This window comes from Physeter macrocephalus, chromosome 2 (assembly GCF_002837175.3).
Source record: "Physeter macrocephalus isolate SW-GA chromosome 2, ASM283717v5, whole genome shotgun sequence".
Classification (NCBI taxonomy): Eukaryota; Metazoa; Chordata; class Mammalia; order Artiodactyla; family Physeteridae; genus Physeter; species Physeter macrocephalus.
The window spans coordinates 101637483-101653418 of NC_041215.1; the positions used below are offsets into that span (position 1 = coordinate 101637483).

The 15936-nt window shown below is 38.1% G+C and overlaps 1 protein-coding gene across 1 annotated transcript in view; it reads left to right on the plus strand.

Annotated features, from left to right (window-relative positions):
• Positions 1-15936, plus strand: part of PLCL1 (phospholipase C like 1 (inactive)) — a 370265-nt gene that overhangs the window by 22939 nt on the left and 331390 nt on the right. The gene's annotated exons all lie outside the window — the stretch shown is intronic.

A 15936-nucleotide genomic window follows, 5' to 3' on the forward strand; every position in this document is an offset into this window, starting at 1 on the left:
GTGACCACCTAGAGGGGTGGGATAGGGAGGGTGAGAGGGAGAAGCAAGAGGGAGGGGATATGGGGATATATGTGTACGTATAGCTGATTCACTTTGTTACACAGCAGAAACTAACACAACATTGTAAAGCAATTATACTCCCATAAAGTTGTTTTAAAAAATGGGGACCTTAAATAAATAATGACCAATCTCAAAATAAATCCTTAAAATTAAGAAGAGATGTGAACCATAAAATTGGCAGCTATTACTCAATTTGTTGTGAGTAATAGTATGGTTCAGGGGCAATGCTATCTATTTTTTTCTGCAGGCTTTTCTGCTAAGGCTGCTGAGAATCTGAGGCGCGTCCCTCTGGTCTTCTTTCTTAGGTATTAAGAAGGATTCTTATGAGTGAGGTGCAAGTGGATATAAAGGATGTAACATTTTTGGCCTCTCTCTTTATACTCCTTAGATTTAAACACAGCCTCCTTTGTTATTATTATTTTTGGTATTACGTTGTTTTGTTTTTAAATTTGAGATATAACTGACACGTAACAGTATACTTGTTTCAGGTGTACAGCATAATTCTTTGATATGTGTATGTATTGTGAAATGATCATCCAAGAAGTTTAGTTAACATTCATCACAACATATAGCTACAAATTTTCTCTTTCTTATGAGAACTTTTAAGATCTATTCTCTTAGCAACTTTCAAATATACAAATATTCTTAACTATAGTCACCATTACATCCCCCTGACATTTATTTTATAACTTAAAAGTTTGTGCCTTTGACCACCTTCATCCATTCTCTGCATTCCACATCTGCCCCCCACCCCTGCCCCTACCTCTGGCAACCACCAATCTAATCTATTCTCTGTATCCGTGAGTTCAGGTTTTTTGTTTGTTTGTTCTATTCCACATATAAGTGAGATCATATGGTATTTGTCTTTCTCTGTCTGACTTATTTCACTTAGCATAATACCCTCTAGGTCCATTCATGTTGTAATAAAGGACAGGAACACCTTTTTTATGACTGAATAATATTCTGTGGCATATATACCACAAATTCTCTATCTATTCATCCATTGATAGGCACTTAGGGTATTTCTATATCTTAGCTACTGTAAATAATGCTGCAATGAACACAGGGGTGTAGATAGCTTTTCGAGTTAGTGTTTTTGGTTCCTTTGGGTAAAAATACCCAGATGTGGAATTGCTGAATCTGCAGCTTCCTTTATTAAGGCATCTGAAAGAATTGGAATTTTGTCTGGAATCCTTGTGCAAACCAGTCATGGATTCAATATGAACTGGAGATAATTTATTGCAGCAGCTAGACACTGGGGGGACTTCCCTGGTGGAACAGTGGTTAAGAATCCACTTGCCAATGCAGAGGACATGGGTTCGATCCCTGGTCTGGGAAGATCCCACATGCCGTGGAGCAACTAAGCCTGTGTGCCACAACTACTCAGCCTGCACTCTAGAGCCCGCGAGCTACAACTACTGAGCCCGTGTACCGCAACTACTGAAGCCCGCGGACCTAGAGCCTGTGCTCTGCAACGAGAGAAGCCGCCTCAAGGAGAAGCCCGTGCACTGCACTGAAAAGCGGCCCCCTGCTCACCTCAACTAGAGAAAGCCCGCGCGCAGCAATGAAGACCCAATGCAGCCAAAAAAAAAATAAAACCAACAAGGAAAGTGTATTTATATATATATATAAATAAAACACTGGGAAATATTTACATTACCCTTTGTTTATTCTTTTTTAGTCTCATCTCACCAACTCTGAAGAGAGAGACACCACATATTAGACTTTGTGTCCTCTATAGCTCCTACTAAGTGTCAGGCATTTACTTGATTTATTTCTCTCCTGAGATTGAATCGATGACTTGTTTTCTTCCATATTCCTGGAAGGATCCTTTATCTGAGTTAATGCAGTCTATCATTTCTAGGTTCACTTTCCTTAGTAGGAACTTAAATCTTTGGGAGACAGCTTGGGCAGGGAAGAGAACACAGACTTGAGAATTTGATCCGGGATCGTGGAATCTCAGCTTTGCTACTTACTAACTGTGTGATCAGCAAATTTTTCTGAGCCTCGGTATCTTCCTTGGTAAAATGGGATTTATAATGGCTGTTCTGCTAATTTGCTGTAAGGCCTGGAGGTGAGGAATATAATAAATATATCTATAGATATATTTGAGATATATTTTAGGCTGTACCTAAAAAAGAGAGGACTTGGAGATCCATTTAACTAGCAGCTCCTCTAATAAAAATACTGCCTATTGGCCAGTAATGGGAAGTCTATAACTGTACAGAAAATTTTAAGACATGGTTTATATACATTCCCAGTAGCTGTGGTCAGTATTTCCTTCTGAGTGGTTTTTCACGCACCCTCCCAACAGCAGTGTACTAGTGTTATAAGAAGCAGTCCTATTGGCTGCCACCATCTCTTAATCAAACCATGTATGACATTCATTCAGTCACATTATCCTTCTCTTATCTGAAGATGCCTTCCCTGCAGTCCCTTAGGTTAATGTGTGTAAATGTGGGCCATGTCTGGCATCTGAGCTCTGTCATCTACCTGTATCTCATTCTGTGAGCTACAACTAAAATAAATACAATGTTAAATCTTTAGGTAATTATATATAAAGGAATTTCTTAGTTATGACAGATTTTGACTCTTTCATTCAAATACTGAGAAATTGAGTTGATACATAATAACACATATGCCAGGGCCAGGAAGGATGTGGACCTCATATCTCAGTATTCAATGTTTTATATTATTAAATCATTAGATATATGTTTAATGTCTCTGTCGTGGAGCCAAGGCCATTGAAATTTGACTCTGCTAACAGCCTTTTTGGCAATGTTCATCAAATTTTTTTTTTCATGCCACAGTACACTTGGCAAACTTACTTTTAATGATTGATCCAGTCGTCTGTTCATTGATGCTTCTGTTATTGTGACAAGACTATACTTTGTAATGCAGAAATTCAAAAGTGACGCAGACATACTTCATACCCAATGTATTAAAATTATAATCCCAAATAGAAAGTAGTTGCTGTAAAAGGGTATAGATCTGAGCTAGATACTTAAAAATGCTTATTGAATAAATGAATGCATTCAGGCCTGTATATGTGTTTGCTGGATATTTCTATACCCCCGCCTTTGCTCTCCTCTGTGTTCCCCATCTCATGAATAGTACCACCATTCCCCCAGTTGCCGTTGCTAGCGATCTGGATGTCATCTTTGGCTCCCTCCTTCTCTCTCCCGTCACATGCAATCTATTACCATGTTCTCTTTACTCTATCTCCTGAATAGTTGTCACTGCTACTCTGGTTCTGGCTACTTCCACGTTTAGCTTCTATTACCATGGCATCTTCTTCGCAGGCTGTCTGCCTCCCACAGCCTTCTTTTTCCTAATCTATTATCCAGAAAATAGCTAGAGTCATGTTTCTAAAAGGCAAATCTAACTGTATCACGTCCCTCCTTAAAACTTTGATGACTTCCCAATGCCCCGTGAATAAAGTGCAGATCCCTTCAGGTGGCTCAGGAGGCCCGCTACAACATAGACCCCCCCTTATCTGTCCAGGTCCATCTCCTACCACTTCCTACTCTCACATTCCATTCTGTGAGATGATACTCTCTACAAAGCATAGGGCCCTGCCCATAGCTGCTCAATATATGTTAGCTGTTCTTATTCTCGACGTGCTGTCTCTGGAAGTGGCACAGCTGGAAGAAAATGTTTTTAGTAGCATTAAACAAGGAGGTTGGAAGGGAGAGAAGTTCATAGTTGACAAGAGGATATAATAAATTTGTGTAGGTGCTAGCAATTAAATGGATAATGGGTACCATTATAGAGATTAAGAAATTATTAAATCCACTAAACTTTTGAATAACCTTTTTTTGGGGGTTGGTTTTTGAAAAATAAGTCAGTGTAGCATATGAAAAAGGACTCTGTTGGATCTTAAGTTTGCTTCCTGAGATTATGATCTAGTTTAGAAAAGTTGCCAGATATTCACTTTTTAAGATTTACATTGTTTTCCAAAGTTCCCCAAATGGCCATGGCACTGTTGTTAAGTGTTTGGTTGGCTACAGAATTTCCTTAAATTGTGATTTTTAGTCAATGGAATATGATGACTCACAAGGAATGTAACTGTTTTCTGTTTTAGCTTACTGATCTTTGTGTGGCCAAAAGTCTACATTTCTGTTACTGTCACAGATTAAAAAGTGTGTTTGTGTATAAAGGAGGAAATAAAACTTAATTTAGCTAACATTTAACATCTAGCATGACGAATATTATTAATAACGAGTTTTAATCATTTAGGTCATGCTTTAGAGATGAATAGTGAAAATTTTGTCACTACTGTTTTTCTGTAGCATTGTAATTGGCTTTGAAGATTTGTTTTCATTAGTTTGGAGTAAATAGATCTTTTGAAAATGTCAGTATCTCAGTGATGTTGCTTTATTTAATGAAACTGTGCAAGAGATTGGTTGGTTTATCTGATGCCTGTTGTCGAATTTCTTTGGAATAGTATAAACACTACATAAAGGATTTTCGTATATTGTTGAGATATTTTGATGATCAAAATTACCTTTGAACTCAAAACTTAACAAAACTGCCAGTAAAAAACAAAACAAAACATTTTATTTAATGGCTTTGAACTTTTTAATTGGAATCAACGTTTTAATTTTTGGCTAATTCAACATATATGTTTGATTAAGTAGAATTGTTATCTAGCATAGGATTTAAAAATTCTTATGCCTGGATGATTATGATTTAACAATCAAGTATGGATTTTGGAAAAACATTTAGTAATGGTAAATTAGATGTTTAGAATAAATCTTTTAAAACTTCTCACAGTTTTACCATGTTAAGCAAACCTTTGTAAAAGTATCCACATGGTGATGTGAAATGCACGTGTATGGGCAGAAAATTGATTGCTCTGATCACTTTTATAATTATGTAAATAAGTCCATAATTGAATATTCTAGTCATTGCCATTTGGGTAAAAGCACATACTGAAAGCTGTTATGCCCCTTTAGGAAGAATATCAAGAATAGATGGAAACAGAGTGACTTTAACTGTCTTAAAATAATTCTTTAAATGGTTACCACTTTCTTTCAAAAGTTAGGAATCCTATTGAATCCATTATAGTTCTTTACACAGGCTGCCAGCTGATTGTGTAATTATGGGCCATATAGCACAAAGCATGATTTATGATGCTGTTGTTACAGTGTGTTTACTAAATAGAATGAAAAATAGAGAATATAGTACCAGCAGTATTGTAGGTAGGATTGTCAGACAAAACACAGGATGCCCAGTTACATTTGCATTTCAACTAACTCAAAAAGATATATGCAACCCCTCCATGTTCATAGTGGCATTATCATACAATAAAAAACATTATTTCCAAGACATGGAAACAACCTAAATGTCTATTGATGGGTGATAAATAAGTTGTGGTATTTTATGTAGATCTATATCTATCTATATATATAATGGAATATTTTTTAGCCATAAAAAATGAGGAAATCTTACCATTTGTGACAACATGGATGGAACTTGAAGGCATTATGTTAAGTGAGATAAGTCAGACAGAAAAAGACAAATACTGTATGATCTCACTTATATGTGGAGTCTGAACAAATACCGCCCCCCCCAAACAAACAAAAACTTACCCAAACCAAACTCGTAGAAAAAGAGATCAGAATTGTGGTTACCAGAGGTGGAGGGTTGGGGGAGGGGGAATTGGATGAAGGTGGTCAAAAGGTACAAACTGCAGTTACAAGATAATTAAGTACTAGAGATGCAATGTACAACATTGATGACTACAGCTAACACTGCTGTATGATATATAGGAAAGTTAAGAGAGTAAATCCTAAGAGTTCTTAGCACAAATAACTTTTTTCCTATTTTTCTTTTTCTTTCTTTTTATTGTATCTATATGAGAAGATGAATGTTAGTTGAACCTATTGTAATTATTTCATAATATATGTAAATCAGACCATTATGCCATACACCTTAAGCTTATACAGTGATGTAGGTCAATTATTTTTCAATTTTGCATTTCAGATAAGCAACATATAGTTTTTCACTATAATTATGTCCTATGCAAAAATTATTCTTTGTTTATCTGAAATTCAAAATTAACTGGGCATCCTGTATTTTTATTTGTTAAAATTGGCAATCCTAGCTATAGGTGATTTGGTAAAATATAGGTAACTGTAAAGGAATAGATTTTTCTAATGGAACTGAATCTTTCCATAAAATTTCTCCAGAATCAAATGAAGAATATCTTGGTTACCAAGTTGGTAAGTCAATCTGGAGCTTGGATTTGAACCCAGGGAGTTAGTCTTAAGAGCCATACTCTATCACTAACTCCCACATACTGGTGTTTGTGTTAGTGAAGTTAAAAGTAATGTAATTCTAGGGCTTCCCTGGTGGTGCAGTGGTTAAGAATCCGCCTGCCAATGCAGGGGACACGGGTTCGAGCCCTGGTCCAGGAAGATCCCACATGCCGCGGAGTAACTAAGCCTGTGCCTGTGTGCCTCAACTACTGAGCCTGCACTGTAGAGCCCGCGAGCCACAACTACTGAGCCCCTGCGCCACAACTACTGAAGCCTGTGCGCCTAGATCCTGTGCTCCTCAACAAAAGAAGCCACAGCAATGAGAAGCCCAGGCACCGCAACAAGGAGTAGACCCCGCTCGCCGCAACTAGAGAAAGCCCGCGCACAGCAATGAAGACCCAACACAGCCAAAAATAAATAAATAAATAAAATTAAAAAAAAAAAAGTAGTGTAATTCTAGGGAGTTCCCTGGTGGCTTAGTGGTTAGGATGCTGGGCTTTCATTGCTGTGGCCTGGGTTCAACCCCTGGTCGGGGAACTGAGATCCCGTAAGCTGGATGGTACGGCCAAAAAAAAAAAAGTAATTCTAATGTCCTGCATTTTCCATCCTGTAGTATATTGAAGTTTTGCATTATTAGAGTCATTAAAATACATCTTTGATTTTATGCTAAGAATAGAACTCAGTTAATAAATTGAATTTTTTCTTTTCTAGTTAGGTATTTTTGACTTGAGAATTTTCAAAAAACATGTAGATTTTTGCTGTTCTATATTTAAGCGGTACTTATTAGTTTAACAAATGTTTTTGTTTGCTGCATGATTAATAATACTTTGCTTTAATTTTTTTGTTAAGACTGAATTACTGTGTTTGCACCATGCAACTGGGAAGCAGCCATGATTTGGAACTGCACACTCTTCTGCTTGTTTCTTTAGCTTGGCTGGCCTCTGTCTCTTCTGCTGCAGGCATCAATCATCCAGTGATCTTTCCATGCTATAGGACACATTTTCCCCCACTATGAATGACAGTAGTTGCCCTTTATGACCTAGCCCTCATTAATAATTAGGCAGGTACCACATGTGAGATCTTGCAGTAATTCATGATCTGCATTCATTCATTCATTTATAAATATAAATGCATAAAATCTAACAGTCACAAAAAACTTGAAACTGGAACTATTAAAATATGAAGATGAAAAACATTGCAAGCTATCTTGGTTAAAAATCTCTTGAGAATAGTTCAAATGACTTAGCCTGATATTTTATTTTTTGACATCTTATTGTCTTTTCTGCTCTAATGGAACCTTTCTTCATAGGGAAACTTGTTAATAATACCAATTTAGAATATTCAAGAGTAAAGAAGATACTTCGATTAAATAACAGAAAAACAGACCAGAAACTAGTTAAAAAGATGATAAGGGCTTATTTACTAATTAATTAATTTAATTAAACATACTGATGTTGAACTATATCAATAAATGGACTGTCAGAGTTTTTTTTCTTAGTTTACATTTTTTTTTTTTTTTTCGGTACGTGGGCCTCTCCCGTTGTGGAGCACAGGCTCCGGACACGCAGGCTCAGCGGCCATGGCTCACGGGCCCAGCCGCTCCGCGGCATGTGGGATCTTCCCGGTTTTTCTTAGTTTACATTTTTTTTTTTTTTTTCGGTACGTGGGCCTCTCCCGTTGTGGAGCACAGGCTCCGGACACGCAGGCTCAGCGGCCATGGCTCACGGGCCCAGCCGCTCCGCGGCATGTGGGATCTTCCCGAACCGGGGCACAAACCCGTGTGCCCTGCATCAGCAAGCGGACTCTCAACTGCTGCGCCACCAGGGAAGCCCCTTAAACTGGTCTTGAAGGACCATTATGTTTCTGAAGAAGCCCACTCCAGGGGCTGTGGGTTTGTTCTTCTGTTGCTACTCATGATGCATGGCAAATCATCTTTCAGGGTTTGAGAGAACCCTTTGGTTCTCTCAAGAGGTCAAATTTGATAAACCGGGTTTTGCTTTCCTCACTTAAAAGGGAGGGCTCATGTGATTCTACATTTGAAGAGCTTTTAGATTCTCCAAAGAAAAGCACTTAACTAACTGATGCATCATAAGAGTCCTAATGCTTTTAACTGTTAATATTTAAAGTTCACTTGGTAGTGGGAGAAAAATCTAGGCAGTGGCTATTTCCTCAGCGTTAGTGTTGGGAAAGGATAAAGCTGAGATTTTCAGGAAATGAATGACTCTAATTTGAGAAATATTGGATCAGAAAAAAAACATGATCATGCTCTCAGTTTCTTTTAGGAAAAAACTCAAGAATAGAAAAAGTCTTTAAAAAGCCTTCTGTTTGTACTAGGTACTTCTTTACCGTTAGAACCTAAGTCTGAAGACACTGTTCAAAGGCAATATAAACATGTGCATCACAGAATGATTGAAATTTGACTGTAAGGGGATGAGTTTCAGTGGAGCTTCTGCTAGGTATCCTTCCTATTTTACTTTACAGGGGAGGATGGAAGTTGGCAGCAGAGGAACTGATTTGGTTTTACGTGGCTGTGTCAGTAATGTGAGCCAGAGGTGGCTACATTCTGACCCACAGTAGAACCAGTGGTTCAGTTGTAATTGACCCGTGAATGATTTTCTCCCTGATTCATCTAAAGAGGCCACTTTGAGAATTCTCTTAGGAACCTATTTTGGAAATATGACAACTAGTAAAATTGTAAAGATGAACAATCCACTGTTTTAGTGCATAGGCATTTAAGTGGAAGACTATCCAATGGGAAAGGTATTGCCTTATATATTTACTCTATTTTTGAATCCCTCTAATGTTGTCAATTTTTATAAAAGAAAAATTCAATACCACATTATTTTTTCTTGTATCTACTTTTTTTTTTTTTCTTTGCGGTACGCGGGCCTCTCACTGTTGTGGTCTCTCCCGTTGCGGAGCACAGGCTCCGGACGCGCAGGCTCAGCGGCCATGGCTCACGGGCCCAGCCGCTCCGCGGCATGTGGGATCTTCCCGGACCGGGGCACGAACCCGTGTCCCCTGCATCGGCAGGCGAACTCTCAACCACTGCGCCACCAGGGAAGCCATGTATCTACTTTTGAACAGCAGTTGTTCTCAACACTACTGTAAATACTTAAAAAGAAAAACATTTCACTAACACAAGATTTATTAATTAATATCTCTCTGTCAACAGTGTACAGGGTAGTTTTATAAAAAACTTTGAAAATGACCTTTAGAAATTGTCTAGACTGATAGTTCATGTCAAACAAACTTATATTCTAAATAATTCCAACAAGCCACGTTAATATGAAATGCAAGAATACAGTGCATTACGAAGTAAAATGAAGTTTAAAGAAACAGGTTTTATATTTCATATCTCTAGGGAGTCCTTTAAGCTAGTTAGACTATTCAGAGAAATTACCTATATATGATTAAAAATAATTGCATTAGTATGTTCCAAAGCTGCATTTTCATTTCTTTCGTCGTTTTAACTTTTGGAGAGTATAGCTAGAAATACCTATTAGAGATGAGGTCTAGGAAAACAAATGTAAACAGAAACTCAGGCTGAATTTATTTTTCTTCTCTACAATAACTTTAAAACCTGGCAACAGAAGACTGTTTTCTTGTCTGCAAAGTATTATAGCAGAAAATGCAAGATCATCTCTAAATACAAAAGATTATCTTTCTAAGGGAAGAACATATCTTAAGAAGGGTGAATGAAATAGTTAGCTAGAGGGGAGGGAAATTTCCTTATTTCACCCTGAAACTTGGTAGCATTTCTGAAACAGAGCTTGAAACATTGGGAGGAATTAAAGATAGCTTGGATCACCTTCTTTGGCAGCTCTTTTGCACCCAATTTACTTTCTCCGTGTGGGGTCAGTAAGGTACTTCATCTTCAAAGATTTTGCAAAACTTCATTCGTTGATTAAAATGCGAATAGTAACCTTTTGGTGAGAAATTTTCAATTTTGTCAGCTTTGGAGAACTGTCCGCATATGCTTTAGGTGAGATAACATGTTTTCAAATCTGAATTTTTATGTAGCCTTGCTTACTAACGTATGTTTGCTAACTGAAATCTACTCTTTCAAGCTTCTTTGCTTTGTGTATTTTGGGGAGACTGAGAGTGAGAAAATAAAAGATTTTGGCAGAGCTCAAGCTGCTCAATTTTATTTCAAACAAGTCCTGATGAAAAGGGAGAGTCCCACTCTCAGTACCATCTTCTGTAGAAATAGGATAAATGAACTCTCCTAAAATGTATGCAAAGTAAAGAAGGGTAGGATAGAAGCCATGGTCTCTGGGTCCAGAGAGATATCTATCTATCTATCTATCCATCTATCTCTACAGATCTAGATCTCTCTCTCTCTCTCTCTCTCTCTCTCTCTGTCTATACAGTTCAGCTCAAGGCAGACATTAAGTGGGTGAGTTTTGGTGCTGTGTATATTGGCTACAGTAATCTAGATCTCTCTCTCTCTCTCTCTCTCTCTCTCTCTCTCTCTCTCTCTGTCTATACAGTTCAGCTCAAGGCAGACATTAAGTGGGTGAGTTTTGGTGCTGTGTATATTGGCTACAGTAGACTAATAAGCTATTCAATCTTATTTCTGTGGTTTTAGGTTTGAATTATTTAATATTTGTAGCACTTCTATAAGATAAAAAATTAAGATATAAGGGGAAAAATGACACAGGAGCTCTGATTTCCTGCCTTTGAGGAACAACATATAATATTGTCAGGAAAACGACAAATATGAATAAGATGGAATCCCCTAGATCTCAAGAAGCTGACAATTAAATCCAATAAAGAACTTAAGATAGTTGGGATAAAAGATAAAATATTTTGTGATGCATGAGTGCCCAGCAATTTACAAAATAATTATTTTGTAATTATTCCTAATTTAATTTGACATAGGTAAGAAAGAAGTAGTGCAAACATTTAGGGTAAGAAAAAAAAGTTGTACAAATGCAGTGGTTAGATGTTAAATTTGGCAAGGCAGAGCCATATACAGATGAAAGACCCTCAGGGATGTTTTATGGGTTTAATATATTGATGATGAAAAATAGGTCCTGTTCTTTAGGGAAGGATCTAGGGAGCTGTGCAGTTGTATTGCTGGTATGAGATTTATGGCTTCTTTTCCACATTTTATAACTATTAAGTAGTGGGCTGGGTCATTGAGCAAATGTGTGTTCTTTGGTTTGCATGAATGGTATGTACTTTGAATTCTCAAAATAGAACTCCAGTTTATTTTCTCAGTAGTCCCAGTGAGAAAAGCTATATTTCTTAAATATGGTCAGAAAGCATTTGGGGAGGAGTGTTTACTGTAGGAACCTGTGATCGTCTGTAGGCACTAGCATGAATATGTTTCCATTCCTGAGCCCAGGGGGTAATCTGATAATTAAACCTGGGGAAAATGTAAGTAGGTTTATTTCTTCAAGCTTGTTTTCATATTGTAAAAGCAACAAGTGAACATGGAAAAAAGTTCAACAGTGTTATAGAGTACATAATGAATAGCAAGTCCCAGATCCCCAGCACCCCAAAGGCAACCACTGTTACCAGTTTCTAGCAGTCTTCCACACAATGGATGTTTTATTTTTGTATTGAGAATGGTTTTTATTTTACCTCTGGAAGGCATAAAGTTAACTATAGTTCCCCAGCAGTGCAGTCAGCAAATGATCTTTTAACTTCTCTTTCCAAGGCAACTTTGAAACATGAGTTTTGAAGAGTGGGATTAAGCACTCTGACCCAAGAGATATCGATATTTGGATTTTTGTGAAGACATGCCCCCAATGATACTGACATTTAGAGCTGGAATTGATAGCTTTTCTCCTCCTCCTAAAACATGGAAGTTGAATGGTTTAGCTCTAATTATGCACTTATGTTTTATTCTGAATGATGCAAGGGAAAATATTCAAACATTTTAGATCATCAAAACACTTTTCCCACTCTCAAGGTTGTCTCTCCACTGTGTGTGTGCTGAAATGACAAGCTATATTTAAGACAGCAGAAAAGTTGGCAATATTTGTCTTAGAATAAGCTTTCACACGCAGCTTCAAACACCTTTGTGGTTTGGGTTGTATTTTGACAGTTGCTAGGTAGCTTGAATCAGAGAGTACAGCTGTGCAATTTAAGATGTTTTTTTTTTTCCTATTCTAGCCTCTAAAGAGAGCTAAATGAAATAAAACTGTAATCAGACTTCTAAAGTGTTAAACTTGACCAAACTATTTAGAACCCACACAAGAGAACAAAATAGTTGAATGTGGACTGAAACACATATACATTAAAGTATACCAGTGAATTTAAGTCCAATGAAACTAGTTAGGCTCAGTGTAAACAGATGAACTTCTGAAGTTTCTGAACTGGTTTGTTGAAAGGAACACATTGGGTTTCGGAGCATGCAGACCTCTTGGCACAGGTGAGTGTTTGGCACTCATTAACCACTAAATTCCAATATGAGTATATGCTGTTCATGATAGAGAGTCAGGGAGAGAGACTAAGATTTCTGAAAGGAGAGGGTAGAAGAAGATGTTGAAATTCACCTTACCTGGTAAAGTGGGAACACTCAGGATTTGAAACTTAGAAATGGGTTCTTGTAAAAGGAGAAAGGAGTTTTCCTTGTGGGTCTTCCTGGAGACAAGGACTAGACTGAAGTATGTTTGACATACATGTGGACAACCATTTGTTACAGACTGTAGTGGACTGCTGTAGGAGAGCAGTGTTCACAAAAGAAACAGGGAAGGAAAATTAGCTAAAAACTTGGCAGAAAGCTGTCCAAGGCAGATCTTGGAGAAGGGCCGATTGAAAAGATTAGAACAAATGGTGTTGGAAATAGACAAGGTCATGATTTTTCTGGATAAGGGGGACAGTCAAGCCAGCTACTCAGTGTTGTGCTGCTGCCTGGTTTGGGCCTGATCCCTGTGATGGTGTCTGGAAATCCAGACATTTACCTGCAGAAATATAGGGCCATGGAGCTGGGAGATGAAGTGCTGCCTGCCCTGGGGATAGAGCAGGAAATCAAGAGAAGGAAAATTCCTTTCTTGAAGTAGAGGGAATGGTCCCTGCAGCCAACATGTGTACTTGCAGATCTGTATGTCTTTGTGTTCTGATACATCACAAGGTATTTCTTATGCTCTAGGTGCTTGATTGAGTTGATGCTGAAGATTTGGTATTGAGGGAATTAAGTAAGCGGGGCTCTGTTCCCAAGGCCACAGTCTACAGAGTGTAATCTGCCTCCCTGCCTCCTTTAATCCCTGGATGATGGTAGCAGGCAAAAGAATAGCAAATGCAGGGATTGGTAGGTTTGCAGTGCCGTTGGCATTTTGCCATAAATGTAACTTAAAGGCCATAAAAATAATAATGGAGAAGAAATTAGTCTTTTTAAAGGGGCATCTTTCTTAAGCTTTACCTTGAATTTTAAAGGAACATTTACCCAGCTGTATGATCAAACTAATTAGGAGCTGCCCAGTTAATACAGAGTAATGAAAATTGAAAAATATATCAGTATTGCCTTTTTTAAATTAAAAAAGTAACACAGACAAAAAGCAAGAAATTTGGAGAAACATAGAAGTAGATGAGTGGTATTTTAAAGTAAAATATTCTCTTAGAATATTCAATGGTGGGGTGAGGTAGGATGAGGGGAAGAAACTTCACAAACCTTGAGGCAATCAAAAGGGTTTGAAGAGTTACAAATGAGAGTGGACACATCTCCTTTAAGATGTGTTGAACCGGCCTTAATTCAGTTGGATCAAATGTAGAAATATGTACCAACGAATGGTCTCTCTGGGGATATCATTAAAATGAGAATAGATTATCATTTGAGAGATTGGTTCAAGTTTTCTCAGTTTCTCCGGAAATGGCTCTGACTGTTGAAGCATGTATCTGAAATTGCCTTCTTACCCAAATTTTCATTGCTTCCATTAAACACAAATGTGGGCGTGTGCTCAGGGAAACACACACACACACACACACACACACACACACACACACACACACACACACACACACACACACACGGCAGCCAGAAAGCCTGGCCACACTTACCAGGTACTGGCAGGCCCTTGGGCAAATAATTTAACCTTTCTGAGGTTTAGCAGGTCCTTCATTATTGGCATGACAGGATAGAATCAGATTTTCTCCAAGGTTCTGTTCAGCTCTAATCCTTTTGTTCTAAGGCATTGATCTCATCCTCTCTTTCTGTCTCTGTCTCACTCCACCATTTCCTCTTGCATTCGAGGTGATTAAACTATTGCCGGTTCAGACAGTGAGCTAAGTGCTTTTCTGAGCTTATGAACTCAAGGAATGCAGGAATGATATAAGAAAGTGTAAATCCTGCCTGGAATTCTGAAAATGGGATTGCCAAATTGTCTTAATAAATAGAAGCATGTGTTCATGTGAGAGAGAAAACATACAGGAGATGGGAACAAATGAGCAAGGTTACAATTTTTAGTAATATTTGGAATGAAAAATTAGGGTTGTGCAGTACCTGTTGTGATTATGGGTTTCATAAAGGGAATAAACCTGAAGGACATTACACTTTAGGAGAGTTACTTTATTGCTTATACTTTTATCTCCTTCTGATCTTGAAGAAGACAGGCCATACTCTCTATACAACAACTATACTCAGCTACTCAAGATCTTCATTTTCTGTTGCATGTGAATGTAATTTTTGTTACATGGAGATAGGATTTCTGGAAACTTCAGACTTTGGGAGCAGTTCTGTATTTAGAAGTACACAGAACAAATAAAACAAAAACTCAGTACAGGTGTTATTGGTAATGAAGAGGCTTGTGATATCAAGCAACAACAAGCCTAGAACCTGAAGATTTTTTTCTACTGCACAGTGATGGAAGTATTGATTAGCTAGTTGCAAAGGAAAGCAACTATGCTTGGCCTCAGGGGTCTTTATTTGAAGAAGCATGTGCAGTAATTGGTGTTTATGAGAAGACGTGGTGCCTGAATCACCATGTTTAGAGTCATTGTTCTGGAAAATGTTTTCCATGATCCAAATAATACAAGAAAGACTTTTCTAATAATACAGAAAACCTGGGTACAAGTGGGAAGAGACAGAAGAGACAAGAATTGGAGGAAGTGGGTAAAAGCAGCGGAGACAGTGGGGGAGAAAAGACAGCAGCTCCAGGGGGAGCAGCTTCACTTCTCTCACCCGCACCTGCAGGTCCTGGTGCAGAAAGAGGCATGGCAGAGGAGACCAGGAGGTTGGGAGGGTGCAGTTTTGAACCAGGTTCAAGGGGCTTTAAACCCACACGAGGTGAAAAAGAAGGAGAACTGGCTCCATTCACATGACTCCCTCTCCCCCATGCTCTGATGATTATATATTAAGATGGAGTTTCTGCACTAGTGTGAGCCCACATGAAAAATCGCTTGTGGCCTGGCATTTGGATTTGCCATTAAGAGTGAAAGGTGAATGTAGAACGATTTCCAAATGACATTCCTCTCATGTATAAATAAGGATGGCTGGCATTTGATTTTGCCATGTATTTGAAAGCTGCAGCAAATGCAGTGAATGAATTCAATGACAGGCTTTGGCCATGTTTTTGATGTACTGGGTGGTGATAGTTGGAGGTGAGAGGGACGTAACAGCATGTAGAATGAGGGCAAAAATGTCATTCAAGGCAGTGTGCCTCTC